General features: G+C 38.6%; 1 pseudogene; it reads right to left on the bottom strand.

Annotated features, from left to right (window-relative positions):
• Positions 1-5466: 5466 nt before the first annotated feature.
• On the bottom strand, positions 5467-6619 carry LOC102841714 (annotated as a pseudogene).
• Positions 6620-19288: the final 12669 nt, after the last annotated feature.

The raw sequence follows: 19288 nt of genomic DNA, 5'->3' as shown, positions 1-19288 counted from the left end.
AAAAGCTTACATATAGCCTTCTAAGATACAGATGTTTACATTTATTCATGTGGAATGAAGAAAAAAAAAAAAAGAGGGTACCCAGAAATCAGAGATAGAACTGTGCTACAGGATTATAGTTGTCTGCATGATCCACTGCCTTTTCAATAATGAGACCAAAAGAAGTACATGGTGCTCAGGTAACCATACTGAATATTCTGATCAGGAACACAATAGATGAATACTGATATAAGGTGAAGAACTGTGGAGCAAATTTTCAAAATTTTAAAGTATCTAAACTTACTAGACTTACTGAGAATGAACTTCTTGAGACTACGACACTGAGTTTCTCTTGAAACCATTAATTTATATTATCTGCTTAAATCACTTTTAAACTGTGAAAACATTTATCCCAAAGAGTAAAAACCGTTACCTTACAGTATTGTGTTACTTTATAAATAATTATCTAAATAATTCTAAAGGGCCAACATCTATTTTAAAGCATAAATGAACAAATTGTGAAGCAGATGAAGGGCAGTATAGTAAGTAAATGGAAGTGGACGTACTAGAACAGAAATAACAAGAATGTTGACACAATGTGAAGAATGCAACCATTGTCACTAATTATGCTTAGAAGTTTGATGGGAGCAGGTTTCCCTGTGAACATTTTCAACAAATATAAATTTTAAAAGAGGAAAAATAAAACAAACAAAACAGAAGCCTGAAAACATATGTGAATACTTACAACTAATTAAGTAACATATCTTAATTTCTTTTCTTTTCTTTTGATTAAGTATCATATATGTATGAATTCATTCCCCATGAAATAGAGGTGAAATTTGTCATTTGAGTTTTCCCATAATTTCTACTTTTAGCAGGAGCTGTTTTTGTTTGTTTGTTTTGAGAAAATACTGAGTTTCTTTGAGTTTCAAAACGTTCTACAAAATTAGCCTCAACTAATGATATATCCATTGTGGTTACGAATCTTGCTGTGAACTGCAAGGTCAGCAGTTCGAAAGTACCGGCTGTTCCAGGGGAGAAAGATGAGCCATTCTGCTCCCATAATGATTTACAGCCTCGGAAACCCTGTACAGGGCCGCTAGGAGTCAGAACCGACTCCACAGCACATAACTACCACCACCAATGATATATCCTTTAAGGTATTTTATCAAAGCATAATGCACCCCTGACAGAAAAATCCTAGATAAGAGTCTCTTAAAAAAAAAACTTTTCAAAATAACACTTATACATGAATAGTTTGCCCCTTAGGAATATTCTGTGCAGAAAAAGTACCTTCCTTGATGCTTACCATGGATTACTCTATTACAGGTATAGCATAAAAGACAGAAAAACAAAGACTGCTGCTTGTATGTTTACAGGAATTCAATAACTTCTCCCATTTTCCTAAAATTATTTTAGAGAGTGGAAGTATGAAAGAGACACAGAGAGAGAAAAACTATATTAACATTTAATAAGCCACATATATAAAAATAAGTTCGGTTTTCAAATGGAAAGGAGAACTCTCTAAATGCAGTTGTTGTTGCTGCTGTTGTTGTGAAGTGTCATCAAGTCGTTTCCGACCTATAACAACCCTGTATAGGGTTTCTGAGAAAAGGTGGTGAAGAGCTGGTGAGCTGGAACTGCTGACCTTGCAATTCAAATGGCTTTGCAGTCTGGCACATTACCACACAGCATCACACCAGTACTCCTCTAAATAATTTTAGAGAGGTTCATAACATTTCATTTTAACTAGTTTTAAATAATGTCATTTTAGTTAGACCAATAAACTGTAATATTTCAAAAATGAATTCAGTTTTTTTGGAGAAACAATTAAACGCATTTTCTGTTTTAAGAAATGAAAGAAGTATGAGTTCAATAAATGAGTTTGAAACAATTGAATTCATTTGAAATATTACAGTCTATTGGTCTAACTAACATGAAATTATTTAAAACTAGTTAAAATGAGATGTCATGAACGTCTCTTAAGTATTTTTTTTATGGTTAGCATCTCTACTAATCAGTATTTAAGTGCATGAATAATTTCATTTATAAAAATCAACCCAACGATGGTAACTGAGATGGAGGTTAAAGATATCCAAACTGTTAGATCTTTCTGACATGTTATAGATCCTCATAGTCCTGGGTAACAATCACCAGTTCTGACTTTCACATTCCACAAACTCACAATTGTCAAAAGGAATATAATGGCTCATGAATTTATTAAGTTTGACAAGTTGCAAAGCCATACTTCTGAGATCAGTTTGGAGGAATCTTATCACCAACAGTAGTTTCAGGCTCTGAGGAAGACAAATTGGGAGATCAGATGACAGCCTGTTGATGCATGAGGCTTCAGTAGCTGGCAAATCAGGTCAGGTGATCGGTTGAATGTCCCATTAACTGGACATCAGATGTCATGGGCCAGATTCAAGATCCAGGGCAAGAAAAAGCAAGCTTTTCCAAAGCAATCTTGTAAATTGGAGTAAGACCACACTCCCAAGGGAAACTAAGGGTGGTGACTTGATTCACACCGTCTACTAAGGTGGAAACATTCTTAATATTTAGATCCACTGTAACTTTTACTCCCTTTTTGTTGTGGCTAAGTGTCTTTGAGTCAGTTCCTACTCATGGTGAATCTGTATAGTGTTTTGGAGGAGAGGACTGATGAATTTGAATCACCTACCTTGCAGTTCAAATTAATTATGCATGATAGGACTCCTTAGCCACAACTTAATCATTATTCCTTATCATCTCATTTCAAAATGGTTCCATGATCATAGGCATGCTGTTATTTCTGTTAGGTGTAATTGAGGTGGTACTGGCTCACAGTAACTCTACACACAACAGAACGTAACACTGCCTGGTCCTACACCAACTTCATAAATGTTGCAATGTTTGAGCCTATTCTGCTTCCATTGTGCCAGTCCATCTTGTTGGGGGTCTTCCTCATTTCTCCTACCCTCCACTTTACGCAATCTGATATCCTTCTCCAGGAATTGGGCCATTCTGATAACATGTCCGAAGTATGAGAAACAAAGTCTAGCCATCCTGGCTTCCAAGGAGCATTGTCAGTGTTCTTAATACAACACAGATTTATTTGTTCTTTTGGTTGTGAATTGTACTTTCAATATTCTCCAGCCTTCAGTATGGGAGATGAAGTATGAGAAACGAAGTCTGGCCATCCTGGCTTCCAAGAAGCATTGTCACTGTACTTCATCCAACACAGATATCTATTGTTCTTTTGGCAGTCAATGGTACTTTCAATATTATCCTCCAGCACCATATTGCAAATGCAACAATTCTTCTACAGTCTTCCTAATTCACTGTTCAAAGTTTCACGTGCACATGAGGTTACCAAAAATACCATGGTTTGAGTGAGGCGTGCCTTAGTTATCAAACTGACATTTTTGCACTTGAACAATTTAAAGAGATCTTGTGCAGCAAAATTGCCTAATGTAATATGTTGTTTCATTTCTTGACTGGTACTTCCATGAGTGTTAATGATTGATAAAAGCAAAATGAAGTCTTTGACAACATCAGTCTTTTCTTCATTATCATGATATTATTTAATGGTCCAATGGTAAGGATTTTTTGTTTTCTTTACATTAAAACCCTTTCAGTGTAACCCATACTGAAGGCTGTGTTTTTTTTATCTTCATCAGTATTTTAAGTCCTCTTCACTTTCAGAAAGCAATATTGTATCATCTTCATATCACAGATTGTTAATGAGTCTTCCTCTAATTATGTAGCCATGTTTTTCTTCATATAACACAGCTTTTCGGGTTACTTGCTCAGCATACAGATTGAATATGTGTGGTGAAAGAATACAACCCTGGCCCACAATTTCCTAATTTTAAATGATTCCGTGTTCCCTTGTTCTGTTTAAACAACCTCATGGTCTATATACAGGTTCCTCATGAACACAATTAAGTGTTCTTGAATAATCATTCTCTGCAATGTTGTTCATAGCTTTTCATGATCCACACAATCAAAAGCCTTTGAGTAGTCAATAAAGTACAGGTAAACATCTTTCTGATATTCTCTGCTTTCAACCAAGATCCATTTGACCTCAGCAATGATATCCCTCATTACATATCCTCTTCTAAATCCAACTTAAATCTCTGGAATTTTTTTTGTCAACGCACAGCTGCAGAAGTTTTGTATCATCTTTAGCTAAATTCTGCTTGCATGGGATATTATCTGATGATTTCTGAATTCCATTGAGTCACCTCTCTTTGGAATGGGAACAAATATGTATCTATGGCCAGGGAGTTGTCTTCCAATTTTCTTGGCATCGATAAGGGAGTGCCCCAGTGCTGCATCAGTTTGTTGAAAGATTTCAAATTTGTATTCCATCAGTTTTCCACACCTTGTTCTTTGCCAATATCTTCAATGTACCTTAGCATTATTCCTTCTGCACCATTGGCTCTTGATCATATACTATCTCTTGAAATGGTTGACCACCGACCATTTCTATTTGGTACAGTAACTCTGAATTCCTTCCATCTTTTCTTGATGCCTTCAGTATCATTCAAGACTTTGCCCATCAAATTCTTCAATACTGCAAGTAGATTCATGATTTTTTTCTTCAGTTCCCTTAGCTTGAGAAATGCTGAGTGTGCTCTTCACTTTTGGTTTTCTAAATCCAATATAATATTTGACTTTGTCTTCTCCAGCTGTCTTTTAAACTTTCTATTCAGCTCTTTTATGTCCTTCTTTTTTCCGCTTTCTTTAGCATTTTTTCACTGGAGAACAAGTTTTAGTATCTCTTCTGAAATCTACTTTGGTCGTTTACTTATTTCTTGTATTATTATTATTATTATTATTATTATTATTATTATTATTATTATTATTTGAATGAAGGAAGTATATTTACGACAGGAGAACATGGAGTGATCACTCACTGAAGATACGGGAATCATGGGGGGTGGGTGGGGAAGACAGGATTTCCGGTACACCAGCCAGAGTGTTTCATTCACAAAGACTCAAGAGAATAAAAACTGGCTGATTCTGTCAAACACCAGATATGAAAAGCAGCTTTGAAAGCAGTGAAATTCACAATCAAAGGAGATCCAGGCTATTAACCGTCCCCGGATTAATTCCAAAGTATGTTTTAGTTTTTACAATGTCATCCTTTCGATCCTCACAGTGCGTACAGAAAGCACCTATTTCAATCCGTAAGAGGGTGTAATATTTGATACGTTAGGGATGTACTGTGGACTGAAACATGCTTGGCTGCCATGATAAGACCTGCTTTACTAAGAGGTTGTGGTGCCTATTATGGGGGACACTTTATGGGGGAGACTCACAGCTGGACTTCTCTATTAGACCATGTGATAATAGTTGGTACCTGACTACCACAAAGAAGCAGCAGCATGTACAACCCACATAGGCTACCAGACAGCATATCAGGAAGGTCCTGTGTGACAGAACCTATGCAGGTGGTGGAGTGGCAGGGCTGGGACCTGTGACACACAGTGGATATAGGCGTCACTGAAAGTCAAAGAACAGATTTCTGAGAGTCATGATGTCTTGTACCACCTAGTCTGTGACCTCCTTGTGCCGGGCCTGGTGCTCGGTAATCAAGGGTTGCAGCAGGTCTTTAGCTCACCCGTGAGTTTTGACTGATCTACTCGAGCTTGTCATCACCCTCAAGGAAGACAGACAAGTACATGAAGGACACATCCAATTCACAGTTGCTCCCAACTCCCTGTATTGCTTAACATTTCCTCTTATCCAACAGAACGTGTGCTTGTTGACCTTAATCTTGATCTGCTTGGCTGAGTTTGTGAAGAAGATGGTGGAGCTGGGATCACTGGCATTCATTTTGTCCTGGAACTCCTGAACGACAGGAAATAAGATGGCGTCCAAAAGGGCAAGTTTTGGGTAATCAATCCTGGGGGCGACATCTTTGTCTATTCTGATGAGTCACTGGATGTGGGTCCTGTCCCTGAAGATTTGTGGAAAGGAGTTGCTGAGGGAAGAGGTGGACTGATGGCAGGGAAGCTGATCTTCCCAATTCTCGTTCCCATGAAATCAAGGTCGGAGAATACAAAGGTCTTCATGATGTCAAAACCAAAGGCCATAATGTCCTTGACATTCTTCATAGTGTCACTGTGGGCCTGCTGCATGGTCAGGTTCTTCCATAGATACTTCTCGTTATTGGTCATCTGGATGGCCAAGGGCACGTTGAACACGCCCTGAACCACTTCGTGAAGATAAACTGGATGAGATGACCAATGTGCATTACTTCAGAAGAGGGGTCCCTGCCCTTGTACAGATAAAAGGGCTTCTTAATTTCACAAACATCAAACACTTATTCATATCCCCGTGTGACAAGAAGATGCCCCTGTGCTAGAAGTAGTGGTGCTAGAAGTAGTGGTGCCTCTGGCCAGTGATTCACTTTATGCAGTTTACCAGCTTTTGTCAATTTTGTTGCTTCCAAACTGACTATGAGCTTTTCGTTTTTAATGCACTTTGCGCTGCTGCTCTGCACCATCCAGGGGTTCACAAAGTCCTTGTCACCTTCACTTGTGGGAGTCGAGTTTCCTGGAGGACTGTCTACCTGGTAATTTTCACACAAGGCACCTTTGCAGTTCATTTTCAGTGACACCAACATCTGTTACATAGCAGTAATTTCATCCTTTGCTACCTTCCTGTCACAAATTCCCCGTGAGCAGTTATGGTGTTCGAACAGTCCCAAAGTAGATTCTGAGGGCTTATTGTTAGCCATGTTCTACATTTTTCAGGGTCTGTGCTCACAACTGACTAGAGTGTTGGAGGACATGCCCTGTGGTCGAGACAAGTTACACCCCTGGCCCTTCAGCATCGCTAGATCATCCCCTTCTTATCTCCTTAAAGGCCTTTTTTTTTTTTTTAAATAAATGTTTTACTGTGAACCGTGTGATAGTTTACATGGGAGAACACCAGCCCCACACTCATCCTATTATACACCGCCTCACTGCCACAGTCACCATCCCATCCATACATCATCACCCAACCAAAGGGCATATGCTGCAAGCCCCGCCCCCAAAGCTACGGTCCTCAGCACACAGCCCCTTCCCCTCTCCAGATCCCAAGCCCCCAGCCACTCCATCTCTCCACTCCATCTTCTCTGCCTCCATCTCAGGCCTCACTGCTTCTCTGGGTAGGGTCCCGCTCTCCGCTCTTCTCCATTGATGGTCCCAGGGCCCTCTGCTCCTAGACTGAAAAGTTAATCATGCCCCTCCTTGCTATAAAATGTACACCCTTACATTTCCAACCCTCACAATCAGTCCTGATAACAATCATTCACTATTGCATCACAAGAGACCCATCTGCATTTCATTTTATCAGCTCTTCCTGGACAGGCTGGATATTATTCACAGGAGACTCTACCTTCCTCCACCTCCATTGGATCTAGGTTCTCTCTTGAAAGCTTGTAAGCCAGTCACTTCTTGCCTTTATATCCCTCCCCCCTTTGGGAGGGTGTGGGAATAATTCTTGCAGCAGGGATTTGTTTCCTCTTTTGAGCTACTGCATTTATAGGAATAGGTTAAGTTTATCAAATTGTATCAGATGACGCTTTTTTCCTCTTCTTTCTTCTTCGGGTTGAGCTCTGTTCATCCAGTCATTGGAGCCAGGTCAAGTGGGTATCATCTGCAAGTGTGGGTGTTGTTGCATCTGTCCTCCCTCTTCTTATCAGCTGGTCACTTCGCTCCTCACTCTAGTCCTCTGTAGCTGTGTCATTGACTCTGAGCCCATGAGTCCCCAGGTCTTGCCTCGCTGCTGGCTGACCAGGTCTCCACCTGGATTCCCAGTAGTCTGCTGAAGGATGTAGGGCTTAGGTTACTGCTTCATTGATGTTCTTCGGCCACTTCCCCTTATGGGTGACTTGCGTGGTTGTCAATCAGTGTGTATTTCCATTGCGTCTTAGTCTTGGAAAACGATTTGCACTGAGAGGACCTGACCACTTGCCTTGATGTCTCCTGGGCAAGCAACCTGCATGTTCCTGGGGTAACAGTCAGTCTGCCTATGGTTTTTTGTTTGTTTTTTTAAAAAAATTTTTCTGTAGGTCTTTCTTTCAAGAAGTGTCTTCTGTTTTTCTAGCTGTTCCAGGCTGATCTGCTCGTCCTTTCAAGTGGAAAATTTCCCGTCTCTGAAGGTCTGGGTGAGGTTCAGGTTTCAACCTATAGTCTTATGTAATGCAGAGGCTCCTCCGGAAACCTCCTTCACTGGACACATTGTCTCTGAAGGTGTGGATGTGATTCAGGCATCAACCTATAATCTTATGTAATGCAGAGTTTCCTCAGGAACCCTCCTTCACTGGACACATTGTAGCCCCATTTTAGATATTCCTATCAGTTATAGGCAGAAGATGGACTTACAAGCTTTCTATGGGATATTTCTGGCTATTCCTTTCTCTCCCCATCCAGTGTCTGTTCTATAATATTGGAAACCAAGGTTCAAAAGACAGCCAAGCATCTTAACATTATTCCCCCATTTTCCCCATTCTAACTATGTCTCAATCTCTGTATCCCAGAGCCCGGTAGTTCTAAGGCTGTGCCTACATCATTTTTTACCTCTGTCCCATTTAGCCCATTCAAACCTACCTAATTGAGCTCCCATCTGCTTTGTTCTTCCATTCCCCTCTCACTACTTGTAGATTGCCCCCCTCCCCAACACCCAAACTGTCCTGAGTCTATTCCCTGCCCTGGGCTCCACATTCCCCTCCTGCCCCTAACCCTACCCCTACGTCCTAGCAACCAGCTAAGAATTCACATTAGTGGGTTAGTATGGGTTCTTTTTCTTAGTCTTTTACAGTAGTGGTCCTATACAGTATTTTTCCTTTTGTGACTGACTAATTTCACTCAACATAATGTCCTCAAGGTTCATCCATATTAGGTAGTGGCATGCAGCTTCCTTGTTATTTTTCAAGGTAGCATAATACTCCATTGTGTGTATGTACCACAGCTTGTTTATCCATTCTTCAGTTGATGGGCACTTTGACATCTCCGTTATTTTGCTTTTGTAAATAGTGCAGCTATGAGCATTGTTGTACATATATCTTCCAGTGTTGTGGCTCGTTTGTCTTGTGGGTAAATACCAAGTAGAGGAATTGCTGGATCATAAGGTATTTCTATTTTCAACCTTCTGAGGAACCACCATATTTCTTTCCAGAGAGGTTGGACCATTTTTCAGTCCCACCAGCAATGCAGGAGTGTCCCAGTCTCTCCACATCCCCACCAGCATTTATTGTCCTCAACTTTTTTGAACTTTGCTGTTATTGCTGGTGCGAGATGATATCTCATTGTTGTTTTTATTTGCATCTCTCTAATGGCTAGTGATCGTGAACATTTCTTCATATGTTTGTTGGCTGCCCTGTTTTCCTCCCTGGAGAAGTGTCTGTTCATATCCTGTGCCCATTTCTTAATTGGGTTATTTGTCTTATTTACATAGATGTGTAATATTTTCTATTTATTTTAGAAATGAGTCCCTTATCCGATATGTTGTTGCAAAATATTTTTTCCCAATCTGTGTGTTACATTTTTAACCTCTTGGTGAAGTCTTTTGTTGAACACAAGTTTTTAATTTTTAGTATGTCCCACTCGTCTGTTTTGTCTATTTTTGTTTGTGTGCTTTTCAAAATGTGTGGTAGTCTGTATATGCCCTGAATTAGTGCCCTCACGTTTGTCCCAATTTTTTCATTGATGATTTTCATAGTTTTGGGATCCACAATTAGATGTTTAATCCATGTTGAGTTCATTTTTGTATAGGGTGTGAGGCAAAGGTCTTGTTTCAGTCTTTTACATATCGCTTTCCAGTTCTGCTGACACCATTTGTTAAAGAAACTGTCTCTTCCCCATGAAATGTGCACTTTGTCAAAGATCATTTGGCTGTAAGTGGTTGGGTTGATATCTGGATTCTCAATTCTGTTCCATTGATCAATGTTTCTTTCATTGTACCAGTACCAGGCTGTTTTGACCACCGTAGCCATGTAGTAAAGTTTGAAATTGGGGAGTGAGAGACCTCCAATCTTGTTCTTCTTTTTAAGCAGTGCTTTGCTTATCCTGGGTCTGTTTCCTTTCCATATAAAATTAGTAATTGTCCTTTCATCTCTTTGAAGAATGTTGTTGGAATCTGGATTGGGATTGCATCGTATGTGTAAATTGCTTTAGGTAGTATTGATATTTTCATGATGTTGAGACTTCTTATCCAGGAACATGGTATGTTCTTCCACTTCAGTAGGTCTCTTTTGGTTTCTTGTAGTAGTACTTTGTAATTTTCTTTGTATAAATTCTTTGTTTCTCTGGTTATGTTTATTCCTAGGTATTTCATCCTTTGTGTGGCTATTGTAAATGGCATTGTTTTCCTAATGTCTTTTTCATCGTTTTTGGTGTTGCTATAGAGAAATCAAATTGATTTTTGTATGTTGATCTTATACCCTGCCACTTTGCTGACTCTTTCGATGAGGTCTAATAGGTTTTTTTTAACTGATTATTTGGGATTTTCTATGTATAGGTTCATATTGTCTGAAAATAAGGAGAGTTTTACATACTTTTTGCCAATTTGGATGCTTTTAATTTCTTTATTATGCCGTATAGCTCTGGCTGAAACTTCCAGCACAATATTGAATAGGAGGGGTGATAAAGGGCATCCTTGTCTAATTCCTGTTCTCAGAGGGAAGGCTTTCAGTTTCTCTCCATTGAGCATGGTGTAGGCTCTTGGTTTTGTATATATGCTTTTGATTATGTTGAGGAATTTCCTTTCAATTCCTACTTTGTTGAGTGTTTTTATCAGCAATGGATGTTGATTTTGTCAAATGCCTTTTCTGCATCAATCGATATGATCATGTGGTTCTTTTCCTTTTTCTTATTTATATGATGGATTATGCTGATTGTTGAACTATCCTTGCATCCCTTTTATGAAACCAACTTTGTCATGATGTATTATTTTTTTGATGTGCTGTTGGATTCTGTCGGCTAGGATTTTGTTGAGAATTTTTGTGTCTATTTTCATGAGGGATATTGGTCTTTAATTTTCTTTCTTAGTGATATCCTTCCCTGGTTTTGGTAGGAGGGCTATAAAGAGTTTTCCATCCTCTTCTGTGCTCTGGAATAATTTTAGTAGAATTGGTGACAGTTCTTCTCTGAATGCTTGGTAGAACTCACCCATGAATCCATCTGGGCCTGGGCTTTTGTTGGTCGGGAGTTTCTTGATTACCTGGTCAATTTCTTCTTTTTTTTAATGGATTTGTTCAGATTCTCTACTTCAGTCTGAGTAGGTTTAGGTAGGTTGTGTTTTTCTAGAAATGTATCCATCTCATCCAAATTTTCAAATTTGTTTGAGTATAGCTCTTCGTAGTATTCTGTTATTATCTTTTTTATTTCGTTTGGTTCTGTTGTGACTTCACCTATGTGGTTTCTAATGCGATTTATCTGTGTCCTCTCCCTCTTTTCTTTAGTTAGTTTTGCCAATGGTGTGTCAATTTTATTAATCCTTTCAAAGAACCAGCTTCTTGTCCTGTTGATTCTTTCTATAGTTTTTCGGTTTTCCATCTCATTTATTTCTGCTCTTATCTTTATTATTTCCCTTCTTTTGGTGACTGTAGGTTCCCTCTGCTGCTCTGCTTCTAGTTGTTGAAGGTTCTATGTTAATTTTGGCTCTTTCCTCTTTTTGGATGTGTGCATTTATCGCAATAAATTGACCTCTTCAAGACTGCTTTCGCCGTGTCCCAAAGATTTTGATACGTTGTGTTTTCATTTTTGTTTGTTTCTAGGAACTTTGTGAATTCACGTTTAATTTCTTCTTTTACCCAGTCGCTTTTCAGTGGAGGTTGTTCAGTTTCCATGTATTCGGCTTTATTGTTTTTGCCTTCTTATTGTTGATTTCTAATTGCTCTGTAGAATTTTGATGGTTGTGAATTTATGGAGGCTTGCTTTTTCTCCTAACACATGGTCAATTCTGGAAAATGTTCCATGCACCCTGGAGAAGAATGTGTATTGTGCTGTTGTTGGATAGAATGCTCTGTATACATCTATGAGGTCAAGTTGGTGGATTGTGTTGTTAAGTTCCTATGTAGCATTGTTGAGTTTCTTTCTGATTGTTCTATCCCTTTTCGAGAGTGGTGTGTTTAAATCTCCTACTATATTTGTGGATGTATCTATGTCTTTCTTCAGTTCCATTAAGGTTTGCTTCATGTATCTTGGTGCTCTTTCATTGGGAGCATATATATTTATTATGGTTTTGTCTTCTTGCTCAATTGACCCTTTGATCATGAGATAGTGTTCTTCTTTGTCTCTTATGCTGCTTTTTATCTTAAAGTCTACTTTGTTGGAGATTACTATTACGACTCCTACTTGTTTATTGTTGCTGTTGGCTTGGTAAATTTTTTTCCATCCTTTGACTCTTAGTCTGTTTTTGTCTTTGTGTGCAAGGTGTGTCTCTTTCAGGCAGTGTATTGATGGATCTTGTTTTCTTATCCATTCTGCCACTCTTTTTCTCTTCACTGGTGCATTCAATCCTTTGACATTCAATGAATTATCTATAAGTATGAGCTGAATACTGTCATTATGTTACTTTTTTGGTGTTGTTGTTCGTTCTTTGTTTCTGCTTCCCTTCTAGTATTGGGTTTGTGTTTTTTGAGTTGATTCTGATTGGTTTCTTCCTAGTTTCTTTGTTCGCTTGTTCTGTTTGGTAATTCGTTTTCATGATATGTTGTGGAGTTTTAACTGTCTTTGGGCTTACCTTGTAGTCTACTAGCTTTTCTCTGCATTTAGTATACTCAATTGTTACTTGTAATTTACCTGGCATCTCCTCCACCTGGGCTTCTGTTGCTGCGTTTGTTCCTCCTTTGACATTGATATGTTTATGTTCTTCAGTTGCTCTCTGGGTTCCCTTGAGTTTGTTGTTTTAGTCTCATTCTATTCTGGACTCTGCTTTCTGTTGGCTGTGTTCCAGGTGGTGTTGCCATACTTTTCCATCTCTGTTTGCTGTCTATTCTTGTTGGTTCTCCATCCTCAGAACTCCCTTTAGGATATTTGAAGTTTTGGGTTGTTTTTAATAAAAATCTCTCAGATTCTGTTTATCCTGGAATGTTTTGATCACACCATCGTATTTGATTGATAGTTTTGTTGTATAGATGATTCTTGGTTGACAGTTTTGGGTTTTTTTTTTTTCAGCATATTGTACATGTCTCCCCATTGCCTTCTTGCCTGCATGGTTTGTTCTGAATAGTCAGTGCTTAATCTAATTTGCTTGCCTTATAAGTTATATTTATCTTCTCCCTGGCCACTTTTAGTATTCTTTCCTTGTCTTTGATTTTGGAGAGCTTGATTATTATATGTCTTGGAGACTTTCTTTTGGGGTCTATGCTTCCTGGGGTACATTGGGCTTTTTGAATGTTTATCTTCTCATCTTTCAAGATGTTTGGGGCATTTTCTTCCAGAAGCTCTTCAACTATCTCCTCTGTGGACTTCTTTGATTCTTCTTGTTCCGGAATGCCAGTAATTCTTACATTATTCCTCTTCATGTTATCCAGCATGAATCTTGGACTCTCTTCAGATTGTTTTATCCTTTTAGCTGCTTACTCTTCTATCTTGGCAGTGTTGAGAGATTTGTCTTCCACATCACTAGTTCTGACTTCCATCTCTTCTAGTCTGCTCCTTTCCGCTTTCAGCCTATTGTCTATTTCTGATATCTTATTATTGATCACCTGGACATCTTTTTGGAGGTTTTAAATTGTTTCCAATGCTGTGTCAATCCTATTAGATTGTTCCTGCAGTACTCCCCTTACTTCTTCCTTGCTTTCCTTGACCCCTTTTCGGAGTATTGTTTCCATATCATTCTTCTGAATTCTCTCTCAGGCATATCCAGAACCTGCTCCTCCTCCTCTATAAAGCCTTTGTCTATCTCTAGCCCATTTTCATCTGCTGCTCTCTTCTGCTTTTGGATGTGTTTCAATAATGTTAATTGTTTCTTGTTGGGCATGATTATTCTTATTTGTTATAATTATTATTAATATTATCAGGAGATAGGCGTCCCATATTGTCTGTAATGTGTAATAGGTGTGGTTTGGTCTTGTCTACGTTGTGGCCACGGTGTTGGTTGCATGGCACGGTGGTGGGTACGTGGGCTAGTGGTTGACGTCTGTGTCTGATGACATCAGAAAGTTCCCATATCTCTCACTCTTTCTGTGCCATGAGTAAACTGACTTGCCTGATATCCACACTGAGATCCCACGCTAGGGCATGGAGATTTTTTTTTAGCAGTGTTATGTCAGCTCTTTCGGCTTTGTTTGTTTATGATTCCCCTTTATTGGAAGTGCTGCTTTCTGAACAGGCTGGCTCCAGTCCTGCCCTGAAGCTCTACAGGGGGTGGGAGGATGGGCAAAAGTTTATAATGCCAATAATTCCTCAATAGTGTGATTTTTTATAAAAGGGAATTCATTAGGTTGAAACACTAGGTCTTATGATAGTCTGAAGGCTGTGGGTCTGCTACAGGAAGGTTGCCTTCATGAGATCCCCCTACTTTCTCCCCAGAGTTCTCTTACCTGTGTCGTCTTGCTACAGTGCGGAACCAGAAGTCCTTAATGGCTTCTTGCTGTCTTCCCATATGATGGTCTTGATGTCATTCCACAACTTCTCTTGTCTTCAGTCTTTAGTGTCCAATGTATCAAGTCTCTTTTTCAGAAGATCTCTCAATTCACGTGGGATATGATTTGCTCTTGTGGACTTGTCTTAAAATTCTTCTGCTTCATTCTGAACTTGCAAATGAGCAATTGATGATCTGTTCCAAAGTGTGCCATTTGCCTTGTTATGCCTGATGAGATGGAGCTTTACTACCTTCTCTTTTCACAGATGTAGTCAGTTTGATTTGTCTGTATTTCATCTGGTGAGATCCATGTGTATAGTCTTCTTTTATGCTGTTTAAAAAAAAGGTAATTACATTGATAAAAGAATTTGTTTTGTAAAATTCTATCATGCAATACCCAGCAAAATTTCTATCACAAAGTCTGTATTTTCCAATTACTGATCCTTCCGCTTTTTTTCTAATCTTTGCATTCCAATTACTAATAATTTTCAATACACCTTGATTGCATGTTTGATTAATTTCTGACTGAAGAAACTTGTAGAATTTTGTCATCACTGACTTCAGTGGTTGGTGAATAAATTTTAATAATGGTGGTAATAACTGGTCTTTCTTGTGTTGGTAATTATGTGATGTAGAATCAGTTCCAACTCATAACAACACTTTATTGGGTTTCTGAGGCTGCAAATCTTTACAGGAGCAGAAATCCTCATGTTTCTCCCATGGAACAGCTGGTAGTTTCAAACTTCTGACCTTAAGGTTTGCAGCCCAATTCATAACCACTGCATTACCAGAGCTCCTTTCATATGTGTTTCTTGTAGACGTATGAGTATTATCCTATCACAGAAAGCATTGTACTTCAGCACATATCTCGGTGTGTTCCTCCTCAATTTGCCATTCCTGACAGAGTAAATCATATCATTTTCAAATTCAATATGGCCAATAACAGTCCATTTCACATCAATGTTCACACATTCCCTTTCATTTTCGACACTTTTCATTTTTTCTTGATTTATACTTCATACATTCCACGTTCTAATTATTAATGGTTATTGCAGGTGTTTATCTTCATTTTTAATTGTGCTCCATGAGCAAATGAAGATACCAAAGGCTTTACCCTTTCATGGCATCACAATTAACTCTACTTTATGGAGGCAGCTCTTCCCCAGTCACATTTTGCATGTCTTCTAACCTGAGGGACTCATCTTCTAGCACTATATCTGACAATATTCTTGTGCTGTTCAACGTGCTTCAATATTCAACATTCACAGCTACTGATAAGTTTTTCAGTGACTAAATATTCTAAAGTAATCTGTCTTTCTTTTTTCCTAGTCTGTCTTCATTTGGAAGCTCAGCTGAAAAATTTCTACCATTGGTGATCCTACTGATATTTAAAATACCTGTGGCATAGCTTCCAGAATCACAGCAACACATAAGCCACCATAATATGACAAACTAACAGATGTGTGGTCAAAGACATAGAGGCTAATATTTATCATATATCACAAAATGGAGAAATTTGACTAGATGTGCCATAATAAAAAAATAGCTTCCCTGAAATATGTGTTTTCATTTGTTAATCAAAACACAAGGTTGTCTGAATTTAGCCAGGTATTGCACAACAGTTCATGAATGGACATTTTTAATGCTTTGTGGCTCTGACATACAGACATTTCATATCTATACAATATATCATTTACTTTTTTATCTGGTTATTAAAACTTTCTCAAACTTCCGTATTTACTGTACCAGTGATGAAGTAATGAACTGACATTGAAAAATAAGCACCAGAGTCTAGTTAAAATGGACACTCATTTAGAAACACCTGGTGTGGTGGTGGACTGTGAACCACAAGATCAGCAGTTCAAACCCTCCAGATGCTCCTTGGAAACCCTATACAGGGTCACTATGAGTCAAAACTGACTCAACAACACCACAGTCCAAATAGACAGATGTCCCGGAAACTTGCCCACAACCTCTCCTACCAGACGTGGGTAGAGTGGAGACCCAGAGACACACTCATAGCCAGACACCACCTAACCCAGACAGAGAGAAGTCAAGGAAAGAGACACTAACTCCTCCCATACTTTCTTGTTTAGAGAAATGCACAGAAGACAAGCTCACAACTTGTTCTGTCATGTTTTACAGAAAAACTCCCATATAAACTCCCACAACTCTTCTTGACCAGCCAGAATGCACTTAACTCCCCACCTGACCTGTGCTGGGACACAGCCAGACAGCTCTTTCCACATACTGTTTGACCTGTATTTCTAGATTTCACTCTGCATAACACCAATCTGCAAGGCAAGGCATTCACAGCAACCAGTCCACTGTTTATCCTTCCCACATCCTGCTTATTTCCTCATAATATATGAGTATACACACACATCTCCAGCCCTGCCTCAGTTACTAGAAAACCAACTGATATATGAACAACAAACCTGCCTTAACCATTATAGTTATCCTGCTTCCTGGTTCTGTGAAGATGATTTGTCCTGCTCTCCAGTAGGAACCCTAACAATACACACCAATGTGGGAGGACCATAAAACCCATTAACAGCTATGGAGGGATCCTGACCAAAGAGAACTTCAAGACAGACAAAAGGTCCTGCTTATAAACTTCTAAGAAATCCTTCAAGACATGACATACATGCCCAAAGACAGAGGATTTCTGGTGTATGGGACACATCATTTCCAGAATTACGAAAAAAAAAAAAAAAAAAAATTCCCAATCATCCAGAGCCATTACTCATACATACAAATACTACAAAGCAACATCATTTAATATAATACAAATGGAAGCAGATAATATACAGAGAAATGGGGGGGAAAGTATCAAAACAGAAGGAAAGCAATGCAAAAAGACAAGTAAAGAACAATAAATAAAGTATATAAAAACAAATAAAGCAGAACCATAATGCCTCAAAGAGAGAAGTGACATTTACTCATAATAAATGATTGAATAAATAAACAAAGAAGAAGAGTTAAGCAAATGATCGAAATAAAGATGAGAAACCTTCCTGAAAATGAGCAACCAGAAAGAGAATTCAAAGCATTAACATTTAAAGTTGTTGTTGTCTGCCATAGAGAGGGTATAAAGGGGGAAAAATCAAGAAGAGTTCTGGAAAACAATACAAAAACAAAATGACAAACTCAAAAAAGAAATAGTAACAGCACGAAACAACAACTAGAAATCTAGAAGGTAAATGATAAATTAACAGAAAACACAATTATACACTTTATATGGAAAGGAAAGAGACCCAGGATAAGCAAAGAACTGCTAAAGAAGAAGAACAAGGTTGGAAGCCTCTCACTCCCCGATTTCAAATTTTACTACATGGCAACAGTGGTCAAAACAGCCTGATACTGGTACAATGAAAGATACATTGATCAATGGAACAGAATCGAGAATCCAGAAATTAACCCATCCTCAAACAATCAACTGATTTTCAACAAAGTGCCAAAGTATAGTGCATGGGGAGGAGATAGTCTCTTCAACAGTGATGCTGGCAGAACTGGAAGGTGGTATGAAAAACACTTAAACAAAAGTTTTACCTCACACCTTATACTAAAACCAACTCAACATGGATCAAGGAACTAAATGTGAGTCCCAGAATTACAAAAGCCATCAATGAAAAAAATAGGGAAATACGTGAGGGCATACACAGACTACCAAACGTTTTGAAAACTACACAAACAAAAGTAGACAAAATAGGACATACTAAAAATTAAAAACTTATGTGCATCCAAAGACTTCACCAAAAGAGTAAAAAGGGAGCCCACAGAACGGGAAAAAAATCTTTTGCAATGACACATTGGACAATAAACTAATTTCTAAAATATATAGGAAACTACAACACCTTTACAAGAAAAAAAAACAAATAACCCAATAAAAAAATGAGCACAGGACATGAACATACACTTCACCAAGGAGGAGGTCCAGTCAGCCAACAAACATATGAAGAAATTGTTGTTGTTGCTGTTAAATACTGTGGAGTCCGGTCCTACTCATAGTGACCCTTTATAGGATTTTCAAGGCTATAAATATTTATGGGAGTAGAAAGCCTCAATTTTCTCCTGTGGAACAGATGGCAGTTTCAAACTGCTAACCTTGAGGTTAGCAGGCCGATTCATAACCATTACGTGAGATGCAAATCAAAACAAAAATGAGATATCATCTCGCACCAGCAATAACAACAAAGATTTAAAAAAAAAGAGGAAAATAAATGCTGGTGAGGATGTGGAGAGACTGGGACCCTCGTACATTGTTGATTTGCAAAATGGTCCAACCACTCTGGAAAGCAATATGGCGCTTCCTTCAAAGGTTGGAGATAGAAATACCTTAAGATCCAGCAATTCCTCTACTTGGTATTTATCCACAAGAAATACGAGCCATAACACGAGTAGATAGAGATATGCAAACCAATGTTCATAACAGCACTATTTACAATAGCAAAACCATGGAGAGAGTCTAAGAGCCCATCAATTGAAGAATGGATAAACAAACTGTGACACATACCCACAATGGAATAATATGCTACCTTGAAGAACAACAAGGAAGTTGCAAGCCACGGCGTAACATCGATGAACCTAGAGTACATTATGCTGAGTGAAATTAACCAGTCTCAATAAGAGGAATAATGCATAAGACCATTATTGTAAAAGATTAAGAAAAAGGACCCACCCTAAAAGGGGATATATATACTGCTCACCGGGATGTATTGGATGAGGTGGTTAGGGGAGG

This window comes from Chrysochloris asiatica, unplaced genomic scaffold, assembly GCF_000296735.1.
Source record: "Chrysochloris asiatica unplaced genomic scaffold, ChrAsi1.0 scaffold00464, whole genome shotgun sequence".
NCBI lineage: Eukaryota > Metazoa > Chordata > Mammalia > Afrosoricida > Chrysochloridae > Chrysochloris > Chrysochloris asiatica.
This window is presented reverse-complemented; position numbering and strand designations above follow the sequence as displayed.